The 13,308-nt window shown below is 40.5% G+C and overlaps 1 long non-coding RNA gene across 1 annotated transcript in view; it reads left to right on the top strand.

The window, feature by feature from the left end:
* Nucleotides 1-13,308, top strand: part of LOC148133124 (uncharacterized) — a 69,692-nt gene that overhangs the window by 13,790 nt on the left and 42,594 nt on the right. The gene's annotated exons all lie outside the window — the stretch shown is intronic.

Here is a 13,308-nt window from a genome sequence, read left to right as displayed (position 1 = left end):
TTTGAGATATTCGTTTATTAATTGCAATTCCCTAGGGAATTGAGAAATTCAAATGAATGTTATAGAACAGCTAGGACTGAATCTTCAAGTTTAATGATGTCTTTGGAGAACGTGACAGCAAATGCTTGAGGCTGGCCCTTCATCATGTTGGATTCTTATTATCAATCTTCCTGGATTTCCAGAAAATGTTTCACAAGAAGAAGCTAGCATCCCTGGTAATTCAGCCTTTGCATTACCCTGGGACACAGTTAAATGCTATTGCTCCTTGATGCATAAGTGACTGGCAGGATGGGAAGCTCAAACAGTAGTAGCAAAATAACATCTGACTCATGAACTCTCTACCTTCAGAAACAGGCTCTTTGTACTCTCATTTGGGAAGAGGCTCACTCCCCCCCCCTCCCACCATAATACTTGATTAATGTGTCCCTTCTGATCTTCCATGTCTTTTTTATTGTGGTTCTATATATTAAAATTCATTGAGGTCATTCTGAGCTCTGTTGTCAATGATCAGAATCAATAAAAAGAGTGCTGGGGCAGCTTTAGGACAACCAGGTTTAGGGTGATATTTTTTTTATTTCTCACATTTCTGTCCTAGCTATTTCCTTCAAAGTGAGACTTTAGACCACATATAATAAAATGTTAAAACATAAAATAGTATCTATATCTATATATCTATATATCTATATATCTATATATCTATATATCTATATATCTATATATCTCTATCTCTATCTCTATCTCTATCTCTATCTCTATCTCTATATCTATATCTATATCTATATCTATATCTCATATCTTTCTATCTAGCAACATCTATCTATCTATCTATCTATCTATCTATCTATCTATCTATCTATATTCTTAAGTTTTCCCACACACACACACAGGTATTTATATATATGGTATTCAGCTTTGTTTGGGTATTTTCCCACGTCATTATAGTTGTGCTTTTAAACTTGTAGCAATGTTTCGGCAGAATCTCATCTGCCATCATCAGGCTTCTGTATAGTGTTCGTCTATAGTGATTCTGCAGTTTTAAATGTTGGGCTACAACTGTGCCAGAAAAGTACATTGGTCTTGGACTTGATTGGTGTTTCTAATCTTCTGTCTTTTTGTGGCTTTTTTGTCTTGATTGGCTGCAACATTGTGTTCCTGTATTGGAGGCTTTAGTGCAGCTTGGCTCCAAGTAAATGGATGGCTATCATTTATTAGGAAGCTAGGTTTCATCTGGGTGCCTGGTTGGTGTGTGTTTGAGCTGGAGGTATCAGGGGATCTGTTTGTGCCCAGGTGTTTACCTGGCTTGTGGTGTGGAGATTTTTGTTTGTGAATGCAGGCTTCCAAATAATTGACAGTCTGGTGGAATCATCTCTCCTATTCATGCTTTCAGGTCTTTTTTCAATCTCTATGGCTTCTCTGATAATTCTGTGGCTGGGGTTTTCTATAGTGGCTAGGGTTTTGGTGCCATTGAAGTTGATGCTATGACCTGTGGCTTTCATGTGTTGGACTAGTGAGGAAGTGTGTTCCAGCTTTTTACTGCCTTTTGTGTTCATCCAAGCGGGTACTTATTCTTCTATTGGTCTGTCCAATGTATGTGGCAGGGCATGATGCACCGGGGACTTCATATATGCCTTGGTTTTCCAGGTCAATTTTATCTTTGGGGTTTCTAAGGATGGCTGCTATTTTTCTGTCTGTTTTGAAGGCAGTCTTGATGTGATGCCTGTGTAGTATCTACACAGGAGGCTAATGGAAAAGAGATCAAAACACAAATGACCCAGGAGATTACAGCACAAGATCCAGGATATGTCCACAACAAAACTCACAAGCCATCACACAGCCCATTATACCAACATCAACTCCATCAACCAATCAAGAGGTAGCAGCGCAGCCAACCAGCCCAGCACACCAGCCCCCACCACCAGTATTTATAGAGAGAAGGCAGCTCCGATCACACACTGCTTGCACTGGCACGAAGCCGAAATTACCAGCCTAAGGATGGCGAGTGGGACCTCGCCGAAACGTCACTAAGATACTCTTAATCTTACATGGGAAAAGACCCAAAACTTTATATATATATAAAGAGAAGGCAAGAGATTAAAATTAGTTAAAAGGCAAAGGGTGGGCTTTGAGTCCCACGGCTGTGTGCTCCCATACAAGGCCACAGAACTGTGTCGTAACTCCTTTTTCAGAAGGCCAGGAGCTATCATCTTTTGTGGACCACACAGTCCTCTTCATCAGCTGCACAATCTTGCAGGAGCAAAACATTACACATAGCCCTGATTGAGGCGAGCTATTATTAGCAGTAAAGTTCAAAGCAAGTGAAATGCAGAGGTTGCAATTAAAGTCACTTTTGAATCAACTCTAAGAACGTACTGTAAAAATCCATGTAGATTTGTTTTGGAGATTGACAACAGTGGGAGGAGATTTGCCACTCTCTTCTTCTGAGATGTTTTTAAAACTTCCTAGTCTATATTTTAGCCTAGCTACTCTGAGGAGGTCTCCCATTTAATTCTAACTGGGCCTGACTCAACTTCTCTTCCTCTTTAGACATATGTTACAGAGAATGATCCTGAAATCACATTATTTTCACTGGGTATTCATAAAATCACTGCTAGAGGTAACACACTGTTCTAAGGGTGACCTATTTAATGGAAGCAGTGTGGAAAAAAACTCGTGTTGTTTAGTTTCTAGGAAATTGAGCTGGTTACTCTAGATGAATGTTACTTTTCTGCTGCTCTTTGATGTAATTGTCTTCATAATTATTTGATTCAAGGAAAACCTCTTATGGTTTTGAGTTTTGCCACTTTTGATGCCAGATGTCTGGTTTATTAGATCATGAGAGGACATCTTAACCACAGCTGTCCATGATCCTCAGCAGTGGAAATGTGGGTAGATCTGAGGAGTTATAATGCGCTGTGGGACCAGTGCAAATCTTTTGCTAGGAAAGATCAGTGTTCTGATCATTTTGATTCCTTTTTAATTTTCTACTGGTGCCATGCACAGGTATAGAAGAGGTATTACCTGGTTTAACAGTAGTATTTGTGAGAGGGATCTAGGTGTCCTAGTGGACTACCACTTAAGTATGAGCCAGCAGTGAGCTGCAGCTGCCAAAAAAATGTAGTCTTGTGCTATATCAACAGAGGGATAGCATCAAGTGAAGTGATAGAATTGCTTTATACTGCATTAATGATGTCAGACTTAGAATACTGCATCCAATTCTGGTCACCACAATACAAAAAAGATGCTGAAATCCTAGAAAGATTACAAAGCAGAGCAACTAAGATGACAAGAGGTCTACAGGATAAAACATATGAGGAGTGGTTAAGGAACTAGGCATGTTTAGCCTAACAAAGAGAATTCAGGTGATAGGATAGCTGTCCTTTGGTACACGAGGGGCTATCACAGAGAGCAGGGGATTGACTTATTCTGCAGAGCTCCTGAGGGTAAGACAAGAAGCAACGGGTGAAAGCTCATTAAAGAGAGATCTAACCTGGAACTAAAGAGAAATTTCCTGACAGTGAAAACACTTAACCAATAAAACATTCACTAGAGGATAACTAGTAGAAAACCCCACTGGAGGTTTTCTAGAGAGGATTGAACAACCATATGGCTGAGATCATATAAGGTCTCCTGCCATTAACAGGGGATTGGATTAGAAGACCTCAAGATCTTTTCCAGCCCTAAGATTCTATTCTACCTCAAGCTTCTCATGGGTGCTACTAAAAAGGAAGTTGCATAAGTATGATTCAGAATTATAGATCTCTAATAAGTAAGCTCATTGCAAGAAACAGGATAGCCATTAAAAAAGAATTCTACTGCTAAGTATAGAATTCAACCTCTGTATATAGTGAATTCAAGATTTAATTCTTCTGTTTGCACAGTACAGTGGGCTCGAGGGTTTTCACTTAATGTGAGAGAACTGGTTGCTAGCAGCCTTTTTTTTAAAAAACAACAACTGTAAAAACAACAACTGTAATGGCCTTATCTAGTTTCAGATTATTTGCTTTTGACCTGTTCAGTCAACATCATCTAAAACCTTCCCTGCTAGATGAAAGCAAAGCACCCAGGGCTTAACTTGGACTCAATAATTTTTCATTTATACATCTTGAAAAACCAGCATTGGTCCTTGCCTGAAGTGCAAGCTCCCAATGCTCCAAAAGGGTGAGGGATCGTTAATTTGCTAAAAGATAATTGACTCATTTTATATATAGCAAACTTTGCCCCAAGATATTTAATGAAAAGGTTTTCAACACTGAAAATGAAAAACTTCAAATACAAATCCCAATATCTTGGGATATGTTTCCACAAGGTTTAACCTTAATCTGTATCAGTAAGTTCCCTGGATGAGTTTTGAACCACAGTAATAAGCTACCCTAAGACTGTAGCACAAGAATCTGCCACTGCCTCTCTCCTTTGTCCTTTCACAGTTGGAATATGATCTAGTCAGTCCATCACAGATTTTCAGTAACTGTGAGTGACAAATCCTTATGTGTTACAAGTCCCCAGTGCCCCTTGCTGTATCTGGTAAATTGGTCCTATGTTTAGGAAATTTGAATAGACAAAATTCCTTCCTTCCTTCCTTCCTTCCTTCCTTCCTTCCTTCCTTCCTTCCTTCCTTCCTTCCTTCCTTCCTTCCTTCCTTCCTTCCTTCCTATTATCTATCAATCATCTGTCCGTCTGTCCATAGTTCTTCTCAGCATGTATAATGCATGGTAAAAACAGACCAGTTCCTTCATTATTCACTGTGATGACAATTTCAGCCAATAAGTAATTTTGTGGTTTTTTAGCTAGATTTCTGATATCAGAGTACAACACTAATTGTCCAATCAATAGATGCTGGTTTTCCTTTGTTTTTGCTATCCATAAAAGTGTGAGACCTTTGCTTTGAAAGAGAGAGAAGCAGATACAAAAAAGGCCTGTTAAACTACCTTCAAGGAAGCCTAGGTGTTTTCTATCATATCATCCCACCCTTAATCAAATTCTTTCTATGTCCTAAAATCAATACTACCTATATATATTCAGATACTAAGCACTAACAAAATTATATCGACTGTGTTGCTTTCAGCTCTTTCTATGTCTTCCATTTATGTCTAGGGATTTGGCCATCTTGTTTAAAAAAGGAAATTTTCATTAAAACGATTTTCACATGGTCTTGTTTAGTTCTAGGCTTTGGGCAAGAAAATTTAACGTGTTTTCTTTTCCATGTGTTCCTGCAGCTGGACAAACTACTGGGTGTCAGGAGCTCAGCCTAATTGTTGACAACTTCCTGTAATTTTTTTTTTTTTTACTGTGGAACACTTAAAAGAAATATCTGCCAGTAAGATAAAATCACCATGGCTGCTAATTTATTATGCTTGAGAAGGTTGGTCAGTAGAGAAGAGTTTTTCCCTTGCAGTGATACTAGAGGCAAACAAAATCTTTATACAGTCCATTACATGCATAATGATTCTGTCTGTCTACACAGGTTCTGTTTAAGATCTTGTTCTGTTGCAAGTTGAAAGGGGAGCATGGGCTAGAAAGAGCTTTCTTGATTACAATGGATTCTACTTCTGGTTCTGTTGCTCTTATCAATCTATTCTTTTTAAGTGGACGTTTCTGATGGTGACTAGGCAGCCCTTAGGTTTTGATGCTAATTTATTGCTATATTTGTTTTTATAATTGATTTGTTACTTTGTAGAACTCTTGGAGCCCTTAGCACAACAGCTCAATCATCTTGACTGTAAATGGATTGCTCTTTGTGTGTAGAATGTGAGAAAGAAAATATAGTTTCCCGTTGAATAGCACATTTAACAAAAGTTGGATGACATCCCATCTACAACTATAGAGCTTCCCCAAATAGGAGCGTAAGGATGGAAAGGCAGTTCTTGAATCAGAAGTGGCCTGGACATTGGAAGGCTTTTAAAGTGAGACAGCTGCACCTTTTTCTTTTAAGGCAAGGGTCTTCAAACTTGGCAAGTTTAAGACTTGTGGACTTCAACTCCCAGAATTCCTGAGCTAACATGATTGGAGGAGGAATTCTGGGAGTTGAAGTCCACAAAGTCTTAAAGCTGTCAAGTATGAAGATCCCTGTTTTAAGGCAAAGAGTAACCCGTTTATGATGCCTTCTGACACTCTGCCAGTGCTGGAATGGATGGAAGAAAAAGCCATAATAAATATAGGTAGTCCTTGACTTACAACTGCTTGTTTAGTGACTGTTCAAAGTTTACAACTGCACTGGAAAAAGTGACATGACAATTTTTCACATTTACGACTGCCACAGTATCTCTATGGTCACGTGATCAAAATTCAGATGCTTGACAACCAGCATTTGTCTATGATGGCTGGTGTGTCCTGGGGTCATATTTAACAGATAACAGATAATCAGAGTTGGAAGGGACCTTGTATGTCATCGAGTCCAACCCCCCACCCAAACAGGAGACCCTACACCATTTCTGACAAATGGCAGTCCAATCTCTTCTTGAAAGTCTCAAGTGATGACGCTCCCACAACTTCTGAGGGCAAGCTGTTCCACTGATTGATTGTTCTCACTGTCAGAAAGCTTCTCCTTATTTCCAGGTTAAATCTCTCCTTGTTCAGTTTCCATCCATTATTCCTTGTCTGGCCTACAGGCGCTTTCAAAATAGCTTGACCCCTTCTTCTCTGTGGCAGCCCCTCAAATATTGGAAGACTGCAATTTTGCAACTTTCTGATAGGCAAACTCAATGGGGAAGCCAGATTCACTTAACAATTCACTTAACAACTGTGTAACTAACTTAACATCTACAGTGATTCACTTAACAATGGTGACAAGAAAGCAATAGCAAGGGTCTAAGGGTCATGTGATCAATTTTTGTGACCTTCTGATGAGCAAAGCCAATGGGGAAGCCAGATTCACTTAACTACCAAGTTACCAACTTAACAACTGCAACGATTCACTTAACAATTCTGGCAAGAAAGGTTGTAAAATGGTGGAGGGGGGCAGGGAAACTCCCTTAACAATTATAAATATTGGCCTCAGTTGTGGTTCTAAGTCCTGAGGTAATGCTGTCATTGGCAGAAAGAACCTCTTTTTCACTATAGAGAAAAATAAGTTTTTGAGGGAATGCCAGAATCTGTGGTCTCACGCTTGTTCCCCCCTTGGCGATTCCAGAAAACATTGGCTGTTTTTAAAAGTTGAGCTCTGTTATTGCAGAGGAAAGATTTACCTGATTGAGCTGCTAAAGTAACTAGGGAGAGAAAGAAGTGGGAAGGCAGCAATCAGATATTTTGTGCTAGGAAAAGAAAAAGTGGATTAGAGGAACAATGAAGAAAAAAAAAAAACACACACACACCTACCTCAATTTTCCAGAACCTTCTCTGGCTATAAGAATGGCCCTCGCCGCATGTATCTCTTCAGTGGAGGGAGGCTGTTATTGATACATATGGCCTATTTTCCAACTGCCTTTTACAACACATTCAATTAGCATCAAAGTCAGTGTTTACAGTCATTCGCTTCCATCTGCCATCATTTCTCATTTCCACCCACTTCATAATACTACAAGTTCACTAATCATAACACCAGTGCCTCATTTCCCCCCCAGTATGTAAAGACAAAGAAAGTATTTTTTTTTTTTAATATCCTTGAACAGTCTTGAAAAGATTAAGCTTCGCTCCCTTTCCTCCCAGGTGTTTCCATAGATACAATAAGTCTTTTAGATAAATTGAATAATAGTTTCTGAACTGAGTACAGGGTGTACCACTCTGGCACCCGTCTTTCCCTGAATTAACCTTTTAATACAGGAGCAGCTCCTTTATTCTGCCTCAGTATGGAAGACCAGGATTAGGGAGGGTATTACAAATCTACTGGGTGTCTCTTTTGTCCATCATGCACTCCTCTGTAATGTTGGTTGAGAAGTAAAGTTCATGTTGTTCAGAGCTACGTATACCCTGCTGAACGACTTCAGCCTGGATATTAAATTGAAGCTTCAGCAAAAGGCAGGCAGGCAGTCATCTAGTAATAAGAGGTTCAATGGAGACTAGCCTCCTCGTGATACGTTCCTGGCAATGTGACTTTGTCATGGCCAAATAGTCTACACTTTCTGGCTGTTGGACCTCACAAAGATCTCTCAGCAAGAAGCAACAGCGTGAGTACTGAAAAACAACAGTTAATGCCAAAACAAAGAGGGGTCAACCTATTATTCAAAGCACCTGTCATGCCCCTGTTGGAGACTGACTCTGAGGGAGAGGAGGAACAGCCGACAGAGAGTGGAAGTGTGGCTCCAGAGGTTGGGGAGGAGGCTGGAGAAGCGCAGAGGCCGGCTGGGCAGTCAGAGGAAGACCCAAGCCCATCCCCTCTCCATCCTAGGGCACGCAGGGAGGAGAGGATAAGGGAGACACATGAATGGCGTGGTCTACAGGAGAGGAAAGGGCCTTGATCCTCTTCATGGGCTGCAGCTGTGAGAACTGGTTAAAAGGACAGACATGTGTATGGGCCAGTGCTGCAAACAAAGCGTGCAAATATCTCTAGTCTCTTGTTCCTCTCTGAGTTTGGCGTCCTTCCCAGAGTGTGTTCCAATATCTGTGGATGTAATAAAAAATAATAATAAGTCTTTATTGATTAGCCCTTGGGCCATATCGAAGTGCAAAGTTCCAGCAACAATTTGTTACTAAAATTTAATAAAAGCAATTCAAAATGAAATTTGATAAAATACTATTTAAAATGGAACTTGATAAAATACAATTTAAAATGGAATCTAGACAAAATACGATTTAAGATGAAATAGTAATAAAATACAATCGAAAATAAAATTGTAATAATGTACAATAATTTAAGATATAGATAAAATATAATAGCATTATATTTCGGAGTTGCCCTTGCAATGTATCCTAATCAATCCCACATATGCAGATCTCAACCGAATCATTTTGTTTAAATACTGTGCTACTTTAAATATTATTTTCAAGTTCTGGCCAGACATAAGGTAAGTTATTTTGATATGGGTATCCCAATGGGTCATTCATCTGATATATAGACCAAGATGATTCAAGACAAAGCAGTTACCTGTCTAAGAGGATGTCTCTCTCTACAGGTGTCTCATCCTCTTATACAGGCAACAGTCAAATAGGATGTGAGCCAGGTCCTCTACCTCTGCCGCTCTGCAAATGCAGAGACGCTCATTGTACAGTATTGCATGAAATCTCCTGTATCTAACCATTGTGTCAAGCTGTTCAAATCTCGCTCTCGTGAATATCTTCCTAAGATGTTTTGGGATTTGTGACTTCAAGTAGCTATTTACTTGGAAAGTACATTTGTATTTACTCAACCATTTCAAGTTGCCTACCTTACTAAGGATAGCTATATCAGTTTGTGCATCTATATCCTTAATTCTTTGGGCAACTCTATTTTTAGATTGTTCTCCTGTTACACATGAGATAGGAAGACCACAACTTCTTAGAAAATTTGTTAGTTTAATGATCCAGGAGATTTGTGATTGTAGTTTTATTTGCTCTAGTAGGCATAATTTGGGTAGTCTATCAGTCTCCATTTCATTAACTTTGCACCAGTAGTTATAAGCTCTGATTTTAGATAAAGCCTGAATTGTATAAATTCCCAATTCAGCTCTAACTGCTGCAGCAGATGTTCTTGGGTCTACACCCAAAATACATCTCAAATGCTGGAACTGTGTTTGTTCTATGACTGTGGTTGAGTAAAGACCCCAAATTTCTGCTCCATACAAGAGCACTGTGGTAACCTTAGCCTTATAAACCTTGATTAATGGGACTAGGGACCCTGGATAACGATTTTTTAGTTTGAGCAATAAATTCAAATGGGCTTTTACTCTAAATGTACTCTGTTGATAATGGCAACCCAAGATCCAGTCTTGGGAAAAGTTGTGCCCAAATATACAAAGGAATTAACCTGTTCAATTGGTTCACCATCCAATTGCCACCTATGTCTCTGATGGTTTCTTCCAAACACCATTATTTTTGATTTAGATTTACTAATGATTAGAGAGTTATCCTGGCAATAAGAGCTAAATCTTCTTAATAGCCAGCGTAATCCTACTTATGTGTATGATAATAAAATCATATCATCAGCATAAAGCAAGCTGTTATAGTAAGAATTTAAGATCATCGGCATGTGTACCATGGTATCCTTCATTAACCCTGGCAGGTCATTGATGTATAAGTTAAATAATAATGGGGCCAGGATACACCCTTGCCTTATCCCTTTATTTGTGCAAATCCTGTTAGTCAGGGCACCATTAACCCCATACCGCACCCTCAAACAGGTACTTGTGTAAAGGATTTTAATCAAAGCCAGGAGTCTGGGTTCTATTTTAAGAGATGTCAGTTTACTGCATAGTACGTCTCTATTTACCATATCAAATGCTGCTGTAAGGTCTAAGAAAGCAGCAAACAGGGGTCTTCTCTTATAGGCATATTTGGCAATTAGATGATTCAAGACAAAGCAGTTATCAATAGTAGATCTGCCTTGTCTAAAACCATTGTAGGCTGACATCCAGTCAGTAGTAAATGATTGGATTGTTCTAGCCCACTTAATAGCATTCTCTGTTTTAAGGCATTCTAATATTGCCTTACTGTCAACCTTAGCACAAATTAACCTTTTATTTTGAGTCACTTCTACCTTTTTAGTAAGCCATCTGTCAGCCATGTTATATGGTCTTAAATCTGAGTGGCCTCGCAACGTCACACTTATAGGCTGATGGTCGCTATTGTCGGTAAGGTGTACTGTGACCTCCGAGAAGAGGTCAGCCTTATCTCTAGACACACAAAAGAGATCCAGTACACTACTTGAATTAGTTGAGTGGTGTGTATAAGGGTATATGTCATTCTTATCCTTACCTCCCAAAATTTGGAGATTACCCTTAAAAAATAAGGAGACTAGGAGCAAACCAGCGGCATTACTTTTACAATCTCTCAAGAGCCACTGAGGATGGTTTTCAAAGAACTCCCCTGGGATTCCCTTCTTCTGGGCAAGCTCATACAAAGAGGGACCCAGTCTAGCGTTCAGATCTCCTAATAAAACCACTATGGACTGAGGATACATAATTGCTGTATCTTCTAGGATAACTTCCAAGCACATCCAATATTTGGAATTATAGTGCTGGGATGTGCTTGGGGGAATATACACATTTACCAATATTAATTCAAACTGGTCATATTCAAATTTGACAGCTAGAAAGTACGGATACTTATCTTCATTATATAATTTCTCTCCCTGCCATTGCAACTCTTGCTTTATAAGAATGCATAGTCCACCAGAGGATCTCCCTTTGTTCTTTGTTTTTTGGGCTGGGGAGGCCCATCCCTGAAAGCCTGGCAGTTGTACTGGTTCATCCACTTTGGTTCGCCAAGTTTCTTGAAGGGCTATTACGTCAAATCTAGAGAAAAAGCTCATTAGTCCACTATCAACTATCCCTTTCCAGACCACTATGTTCCAGGACACCAACTGTATGGGGTTCTCAGAAGCAAGATGATCTGGCTTGGTTAATTGGCTGGATGGTAAAGATGTCAGATGTCAACTTGACATTGGAGCCAGATCAATATCATCCAAGCTTCCCATATAAACACAATTGTTGTGAGGTTTGATATTTCTCCTCATGGGTTGCAGAACTTGTTGTTGCTCCTCTATATCTCGCTTGCCAGTATGCCTTTGCTCTTGCCCCAAGAATGATTTTTTTCCCAGGGGGCAGGTACTCTGGTTTAAATCTATAAATGTAGATTTATGTCCATTTTGGGTGTGGCATAGCTGAGGATTCATCTTGTGAAAAGCTGTTATGGGAGCTTCTAAATCAATTGAAGATGGAAGATGGATTATCCCCTTAGTGTTTGTCAGCTTAGGGGGCACTGTGTGATGAAGCCCTTTGTCTTTCAGTTGTTTCTCAGAGGTTAGATCAGTCAGTGAAGTTACCCCACAGTCAGCCTGTGTGACAGTACCTTCTTTTACTGTTAAGGTAGAAGCAGTTTGTTGATTAAATACTGTACATTGTCACAAGATTGCGTGGCTAGTGGAGCCAAATTAAATAGAGGCTTTGCTGTAGATAGAGTTGTTGTCAATGCCTCTTTCAGGTCATCCAATCTTTGAATGATGTTAACTTGCTCAGGTTCTGACAATGCACTGAATAAGTCAATCAACGTTTCCTCTGGCACATCCTCAGCAGTTCTTACAACTGTGGGTAATACAGTTTGTATACTGCTTCTTTGCCTTCTCGGGGTCACTTCAATTGCAGTAACCTCAGGTTTAGCAATGTGAGAGTTGTTGCAACATAGATTTAAAGCAACAGTTCCCACTTGGTGATGCTGTTTCAGGAGTGGGTACACTTTTTCTGAGCAAAAAACCCTTATTGGAAATATTGAGAAGGTGCTCAGAAAGGGCTTCATTCTGAAAAGCATGGAGGGTATTCTGGGTTGCTTGAACAATAGGAGAATTCTCATACATTGCATTCTTGCTGGCAGCCACTCTGTATGTTGTAGATCTATCAGAGTGAGTTCAAAACGGAGCAGCTGGCTCAAGGACAGCCTAGTAGCTTTTCTATACTTCAACGCTCTCTATTTACTCTCCTGTCATAAATTTGCAAGGTAACCTGGTTAGTTTGCAGACTGTAGTTTTTGTTAAGTCCGTCGTCGGAAGGAGACTCGGGAGCCAGTGACTAGTTTCAGCTCTTTATTAAGTCCTGAGATCGGCTCGGGTCTAGGAAGATCAGCGGCGGCTTATATTTCCCTGGCCGCAGTCAATGGCACCGCTTTCCACCAATCGCGGGAATTTGCGGCGGGCCAATCAGTGCGGCTCGCTCGGCCAATCAGGTTACCGTGCGCTCTGACCAATCACGGCACGGTGTTACAAGTATGCAAATGGATCGTACAGAACACCCCTCCCCTCTTGGTCTGGCCCTACGTGACGTAGTCCCGTAAGTAGGCGGGGCTCCGTACTTGCCTACTTGACCTGCATAGGTTAGTTGATGCCTGGCCTTCGGCCGGTTCGGTCGGGTTCTGTGTCGCTCTCTGCCTCGTCGATGGAACCGCCTGGAAGGGTGAGCCGGGCCTTTCGTCGCAGCTCCCTCCCGATCTACCTGGGTTGGTCGAGCTGCTGGTGTTGCCGCTCCTGTCCGGTCTTTCTGGGCTGGTTGAGTTGGCCTGGCTGTTCCTTCCTGGTGAGGTTTCGAGCTGTCTGTCTGTTTCTGTCTCGGTTGGTAAGTATTCCTTGTTTCTTTCTGGTTGGGGTTGGTTCCCGGGGCTTTCCCTCCCCTCTTGGTCAGTGCTGGGGTGGTTTCCTTCTCTTTCTGGGTGTGTGTTTCTGTCTGTTTGCGTGTCGGTTGTGTTTCCCGTGGT

The sequence above is a fragment of the Notechis scutatus genome, chromosome 1 (assembly GCF_049901735.1).
Source record: "Notechis scutatus isolate UNSWTSFEM ecotype Mainland chromosome 1, rNotScu1.2, whole genome shotgun sequence".
Lineage (NCBI taxonomy): Eukaryota > Metazoa > Chordata > Lepidosauria > Squamata > Elapidae > Notechis > Notechis scutatus.
The sequence above is the reverse complement of the archived record's forward strand: the minus strand, read 5'-3'. Positions and strand labels throughout refer to the sequence as shown.